The sequence below is a fragment of the Calliopsis andreniformis genome, unplaced genomic scaffold (assembly GCF_051401765.1).
Source record: "Calliopsis andreniformis isolate RMS-2024a unplaced genomic scaffold, iyCalAndr_principal scaffold0289, whole genome shotgun sequence".
In the NCBI taxonomy this organism is placed as follows: Eukaryota; Metazoa; Arthropoda; class Insecta; order Hymenoptera; family Andrenidae; genus Calliopsis; species Calliopsis andreniformis.
The window spans coordinates 167,456-174,197 of record NW_027480698.1 but is presented as its reverse complement, the minus strand read 5'-3'; positions in this window follow the sequence as shown (position 1 = coordinate 174,197).

The window sequence follows — 6,742 nt, the reverse complement described above, 5'->3', positions numbered from 1 at the left end:
CACAGCCATAGCCATAGCAGCCATAGCCACAGCCATATCAGCCATAGCCATAGCCAAAGCATCCATAGCCATTGCCACAGCATCCATAGCCATAGCAAGAGCAGCCATAGCCACAGCCATAGCAGCCATAGCCATTGCCACAGCATCCATAGCCATAGCTATAGCAGCCATGGCCATAGCAGCCATTGCCATAGCCATAGCAGCCATAGCCATAGCCATAGCAGCCATAGCCATAGCCATAGCAGCCATAGCCATAGCCATAGCAGCCATAGCCACAGCCATATCAGCCATAGCCGTAGCCAAAGCATCCATAGCCATTGCCACAGCATCCATAGCCATAGCAACAGCAGCCATAGCCACAGCCATAGCAGCCATCGCCATAGCCATAGCCATAGCAGCCATATACATAGCCATAGCCACAGCAGCCAATGCCATAGCCACAGCAGTTATAGCCATAGCCGTAGCAGCCATAGGCGTAGCTATGCCAGCCATAGACATAGCAGCCATAGCCATAGCCATAGCTGCCATAGTCATAGCCATATCAGCCATAGCCATAGCCAAAGCATCCATAGCCATTGCCACAGCATCCATAGCCATAGCCACAGCAGCCATAGCCACAGCCATAGCAGCCATCGCCATAGCCATAGCCATAGCAGCCATAGGCATAGCCATAGCAGCCATAGCCATTGCCATAGCATCCATAGCCATAGCCATAGCAGCCATAGCCATAGCCATAGCAGCAATCGCCATAGCCATAGCCATAGGAGTCATAGCCATAGCCATATCTGCCATAGCCATAGCTATACCAGCCATAGCCATAGCAACCATAGCTATAGCCATAGCAGACATAGCCCCAGCCATAGCAGCCATAGCCATAGCCACAGCAGCCGTAGCCATAACCATAGCAGCCATAGCTATAGACATACGAGCCATAGCCATAGCCATAGCCATAGCACGCATAGCGACAGCCATAGCAGCCGTAGCCATAGCTATAGCAGCAATAGCCATAGCCATATCAGCCGTAGCCATAGCCATAGCCATAGCAGCAATAGCCATAGTCATAGCAGCCATAGCCATAGTCATAGCAGCCATAGCCACGGCCATAGCAGCCATAGCCATATCCATAGGAGCCATAGCCATAGCCATAGCCTTAGCAGCCATAGCCATAGCCATAGCAGCCATAGCCATTGCCATAGCATCCATAGCCATAGCCATAGCAGCCATAGCCATAGCCATAGCAGCCATCGCCATAGCCATAGCCATAGGAGTCATAGCCATAGCCATATCTGCCATAGCCATAGCTATACCAGCCATAGCCATAGCAACCATAGCTATAGCCATAGCAGACATAGCCCCAGCCATAGCAGCCATAGCCATAGCCACAGCAGCCGTAGCCATAACCATAGCAGCCATAGCCATAGCCATATGAGCCATAGCCAATGCCATAGACATAGCAGCAATAGCCATAGCCATAGCAGCCATAGCCGTAGCCATCGCAGCCATAGCCATAGCCATAGCCATAGCCAAAGCAGCAACAGCCATAGCCATAACAGCCATAGCAGCCATAGCCATAGCCATAGCAGCGATAGCCATGGCCATAGCAGCCATAGCCATATCCATAGGAGCCATAGCCATAGCCATTGCCTTAGCAGCCATAGCCATAGCCATGGCAGCCATAGCCATAGCAATAGCACGCATAGCGATAGCCATAGCAGCCATAGCCATAGCAATAGCACGCATAGCGATAGCCATAGCAGCCGCAGCCATAGCCATAGCAGCCATAGCCATAGCCATAGCAGCCATAGCCATAGCCATAGCAGCCATAGCCATAGCCATAGCAGCCATAGCCGTAGCCATCGCAGCCATAGCCATAGCCATAGCCATAGCCAAAGCAGCAACAGCCATAGCCATAGCAGCCATAGCAGCCATAGCCATAGCCATAGCAGCCATAGCCATAACCATAGCAGCCATAGCCATATCCATAGGAGCCATAGCATTAGCAGCCATAGCCATAGCTATAGCAGCCATTGCCATAGCAGCCATAGGCATAGCCATAGCAGCCACAGCCATAGCCATACGAGCAATAGCCAATGCCATAGCCACAGCAGAAATAGCCATAGCCATAGCCATAGCAGCCATAGCCATAGCAGCCATAGCCATAGCCATAGCAGCGATAGCCATGGCCATAGCAGCCATAGCCATATCCATAGGAGCCATAGCCATAGCCATTGCGTTAGCAGCCATAGCCATAGCCATGGCAGCCATAGCCATAGCAATAGCACGCATAGCGATAGCCATAGCAGCCATAGCCATAGCAATAGCACGCATAGCGATAGCCATAGCAGCCGAAGCCATAGCCATAGCAGCCATAGCCGTAGCCATCGCAGCCATAGCCATAGCCATAGCCATAGGCATAGCAGCAACAGCCATAGCCATAGCAGCCATAGCAGCAACAGCCATAGCCATAGCAGACATAGCCATAGCCATAGCACGCATAGCGACAGCCATAGCAGCCGTAGCCATAGCTATAGCAGCCATAGTCATAGCCATATCAGCCATAGCCATAGCCATAGCCATAGCAGCAATAGCCATAGTCATAGCAGCCATAGCCATAGCCATAGCAGCCATAGCCATGGCCATAGCAGCCATAGCCATATCCATAGGAGCCATAGCCATAGCCATAGCCTTAGCAGCCATAGCCATAGCCATAGCAGCCATAGCCATAGCTATAGCAGCCATGGCCATAGCAGCCATTGCCATAGCCATAGCAGCCATAGCCATAGCCATAGCAGCCATAGCCATATCCATAGCAGCCATAGCCATAGCCATAGCAGCCATAGCCACAGCCATATCAGCCATAGCCATAGCCAAAGCATTCATAGCCATTGCCACAGCATCCATAGCCATAGCAACAGCAGCCATAGCCACAGCCATAGCAGCCATCGCCATAGCCATAGCCATAGCAGCCATATACATAGCCATAGCCACAGCAGCCAATGCCATAGCCACAGCAGTTATAGCCATAGCCGTAGCAGCCATAGGCGTAGCTATGCCAGCCATAGACATAGCAGCCATAGCCATAGCCATAGCTGCCATAGTCATAGCCATATCAGCCATAGCAATAGCCAAAGCATCCATAGCCATTGCCACAGCATCCATAGCCATAGCCACAGCAGCCATAGCCACAGCCATAGCAGCCATCGCCATAGCCATAGCCATAGCAGCCATAGCCATAGCCATAGCAGCCATAGCCATTGCCATAGCATCCATAGCCATAGCCATAGCAGCCATAGCCATAGCCATAGCAGCCATCGCCATAGCCATAGCCATAGGAGTCATAGCCATAGCCATATCTGCCATAGCCATAGCTATACCAGCCATAGCCATAGCAACCATAGCTATAGCCATAGCAGACATAGCCCCAGCCATAGCAGCCATAGCCATAGCCACAGCAGCCGTAGCCATAACCATAGCAGCCATAGCCATAGACATACGAGCCATAGCCATAGCCATAGCCATAGCAGCAATAGCCATAGTCATAGCAGCCATAGCCATAGTCATAGCAGCCATAGCCATGGCCATAGCAGCCATAGCCATATCCATAGGAGCCATAGCCATAGCCATTGCCTTAGCAGCCATAGCCATAGCCATGGCAGCCATAGCCATAGCAATAGCACGCATAGCGATAGCCATAGCAGCCATAGCCATAGCAATAGCACGCATAGCGATAGCCATAGCAGCCGCAGCCACAGCCATATCAGCCATAGCCATAGCCAAAGCATCCATAGCCATTGCCACAGCATCCATAGCCATAGCAAGAGCAGCCATAGCCACAGCCATAGCAGCCATCGCCATAGCCATAGCCATAGCAGCCATATACATAGCCATAGCCACAGCAGCCAATGCCATAGCCACAGCAGTTATAGCCATAGCCGTAGCAGCCATAGGCGTAGCTATGCCAGCCATAGACATAGCAGCCATAGCCATAGCCATAGCTGCCATAGTCATAGCCATATCAGCCATAGCCATAGCCAAAGCATCCATAGCCATTGCCACAGCATCCATAGCCATAGCCACAGCAGCCATAGCCACAGCCATAGCAGCCATCGCCATAGCCATAGCCATAGCAGCCATAGCCATTGCCACAGCATCCATAGCCATAGCTATAGCAGCCATGGCCATAGCAGCCATTGCCATAGCCATAGCAGCCATAGCCATAGCCATAGCAGCCATAGCCATAGCCATAGCAGCCATAGCCATAGCCATAGCAGCCATAGCCACAGCCATATCAGCCATAGCCGTAGCCAAAGCATCCATAGCCATTGCCACAGCATCCATAGCCATAGCAACAGCAGCCATAGCCACAGCCATAGCAGCCATCGCCATAGCCATAGCCATAGCAGCCATATACATAGCCATAGCCACAGCAGCCAATGCCATAGCCACAGCAGTTATAGCCATAGCCGTAGCAGCCATAGGCGTAGCTATGCCAGCCATAGACATAGCAGCCATAGCCATAGCCATAGCTGCCATAGTCATAGCCATATCAGCCATAGCCATAGCCAAAGCATCCATAGCCATTGCCACAGCATCCATAGCCATAGCCACAGCAGCCATAGCCACAGCCATAGCAGCCATCGCCATAGCCATAGCCATAGCAGCCATAGCCATAGCCATAGCAGCCATAGCCATTGCCATAGCATCCATAGCCATAGCCATAGCAGCCATAGCCATAGCCATAGCAGCCATCGCCATAGCCATAGCCATAGGAGTCATAGCCATAGCCATATCTGCCATAGCCATAGCTATACCAGCCATAGCCATAGCAACCATAGCTATAGCCATAGCAGACATAGCCCCAGCCATAGCAGCCATAGCCATAGCCACAGCAGCCGTAGCCATAACCATAGCAGCCATAGCCATAGACATACGAGCCATAGCCATAGCCAAAGCAGCAACAGCCATAGCCATAGCAGCCATAGCAGCCATAGCCATAGCCATAGCAGCCATAGCCATAACCATAGCAGCCATAGCCATATCCATAGGAGCCATAGCATTAGCAGCCATAGCCATAGCTATAGCAGCCATTGCCATAGCAGCCATAGGCATAGCCATAGCAGCCACAGCCATAGCCATACGAGCCATAGCCAATGCCATAGCCACAGCAGAAATAGCCATAGCCATAGCCATAGCAGCCATAGCCATAGCAGCCATAGCCATAGCCATAGCAGCCATAGCCGTAGCCATCGCAGCCATAGCCATAGCCATAGCCATAGGCATAGCAGCAACAGCCATAGCCATAGCAGCCATAGCAGCAACAGCCATAGCCATAGCAGACATAGCCATAGCCATAGCACGCATAGCGAGAGCCATAGCAGCCGTAGCCATAGCTATAGCAGCCATAGCCATAGCCATATCAGCCATAGCCATAGCCATAGCCATAGCAGCAATAGCCATAGTCATAGCAGCCATACCCATAGCCATAGCAGCCATAGCCATGGCCATAGCAGCCATAGCCATATCCATAGGAGCCATAGCCATAGCCATAGCCTTAGCAGCCATAGCCATAGCCATAGCAGCCATAGCCATAGCTATAGCAGCCATGGCCATAGCAGCCATTGCCATAGCCATAGCAGCCATAGCCATAGCCATAGCAGCCATAGCCATAGCCATAGCAGCCATAGCCATAGCCATAGCAGCCATAGCCACAGCCATATCAGCCATAGCCATAGCCAAAGCATTCATAGCCATTGCCACAGCATCCATAGCCATAGCAACAGCAGCCATAGCCACAGCCATAGCAGCCATCGCCATAGCCATAGCCATAGCAGCCATATACATAGCCATAGCCACAGCAGCCAATGCCATAGCCACAGCAGTTATAGCCATAGCCGTAGCAGCCATAGGCGTAGCTATGCCAGCCATAGACATAGCAGCCATAGCCATAGCCATAGCTGCCATAGTCATAGCCATATCAGCCATAGCAATAGCCAAAGCATCCATAGCCATTGCCACAGCATCCATAGCCATAGCCACAGCAGCCATAGCCACAGCCATAGCAGCCATCGCCATAGCCATAGCCATAGCAGCCATAGCCATAGCCATAGCAGCCATAGCCATTGCCATAGCATCCATAGCCATAGCCATAGCAGCCATAGCCATAGCCATAGCAGCCATCGCCATAGCCATAGCCATAGGAGTCACAGCCATAGCCATATCTGCCATAGCCATAGCTATACCAGCCATAGCCATAGCAACCATAGCTATAGCCATAGCAGACATAGCCCCAGCCATAGCAGCCATAGCCATAGCCACAGCAGCCGTAGCCATAACCATAGCAGCCATAGCCATAGACATACGAGCCATAGCCATAGCCATAGCCATAGCAGCAATAGCCATAGTCATAGCAGCCATAGCCATAGTCATAGCAGCCATAGCCATGGCCATATCAGCCATAGCCATATCCATAGGAGCCATAGCCATAGCCATTGCCTTAGCAGCCATAGCCATAGCCATGGCAGCCATAGCCATAGCAATAGCACGCATAGCGATAGCCATAGCAGCCATAGCCATAGCAATAGCACGCATAGCGATAGCCATAGCAGCCGCAGCCATAGCCATAGCAGCCATAGCCATAGCCATAGCAGCCATAGCCATAGCCATAGCAGCCATAGCCATAGCCATACGAGCCATAGCCAATGCCATAGACATAGCAGCAATAGCCATAGCCATAGCAGCCATA